Source organism: Trachymyrmex septentrionalis, unplaced genomic scaffold (assembly GCF_001594115.1).
Source record: "Trachymyrmex septentrionalis isolate Tsep2-gDNA-1 unplaced genomic scaffold, Tsep1.0 scaffold40, whole genome shotgun sequence".
NCBI lineage: Eukaryota > Metazoa > Arthropoda > Insecta > Hymenoptera > Formicidae > Trachymyrmex > Trachymyrmex septentrionalis.
In genome coordinates, this window is record NW_017305569.1 from 4,876,840 (window position 1) to 4,878,184 (window position 1,345).

Sequence of the window (1,345 nt, forward strand, 5' to 3'; positions counted from 1 at the left end):
TATTATTAGTGGCATTGTGTTACACTAACGACAATTTACTACCAGGTGTGTACTGATTATCAAATTCACTACTGCGTGATGTTGAAATGATATAAGAGGTAGATGCGATATTTTTTAACGTCTTTTTAACGAGTTGCTATGAATGTGCTGATTTCTTTAAGAGGCGACACGACACAAGAGACAAGCTTAACATGGGCTTTTACGTAAACCGCGCGCTTCGATAACTTTAACTTAATCATAAAAAAGCAATTTACACAATTAAAAAAGCTTTTATATTTTTTACCTACAAAACTATTATTAATAATGAAATTATTTATAAGATCTAGAACTATATACATTATTGAAAACAATTAATTTTATTATCTAATTTGCTTTTTATGTATTGTCTTTTATTACATTGTCTTTTGCAGTATTTGTGCACTGAGAGAAAGGATTTTATTAATTTATCAAGCCATCAGCTTTTAACAAATGATTTGTAGATAGTAACAATTAATTAGTGTTTTGATATTTGTTGAAATTGATGCTAGTCTGTTATTCTAACCAATTATTATAGTAATAGAAGCAATTTATATAAAACCTAACCTACTTTTTTGATAAACTTTTATTTGCTATTAATACTAATTATTTTGATTTATATCATATAAATTGTATTATTTGTTACATTAACAAATAATGAAAAATTATTCACAGTAATAACTCATCGATCCGTTTTCCTACCAAATCACATTTGTCATCCCTTTTTGTTTCCCTATAACAAACTTATTTCTCTCAAGTGTCACACAAATTATGTCAGAGACATAATTAGATAGAATATTTAAAATATATATTCATAAATATATATTATTATTTATTTTTTTGAAATATTATATAAATATTTTATATCAATTTTATATAAAACTTATTCAAAAATATTATTAAAAGATAGATCAAACATAGATCAAACATTTTATATCATATTTATGTTGTATATATAAATATATATTTACTAAAAATATTTATTTATATTTATCATAAATATTATAACTGTAACGTATTTTTTTAAATTAATAACCAGTCATTTTTACAAGTAAGGAATTTCTTATTATGATTTTTTAACTATAATAAACTTTTTTACGTGAGCAAAACAGATTGGTTACATGTGCAATCAGAGATTTTGTCGGAAGAAGATATTCCGTGAACATGACAGATATGTCATATAAACAATGTAGAATGTGACGGATGTCAGTACATAATCGTACATCATCTAGCTTAAAGAGTTAAAATATGATTATAACAAGTCAGATGTAATACATTAAGATAGTGCATTAATTTTAACAAAGCGATATATATATATATATATATATAT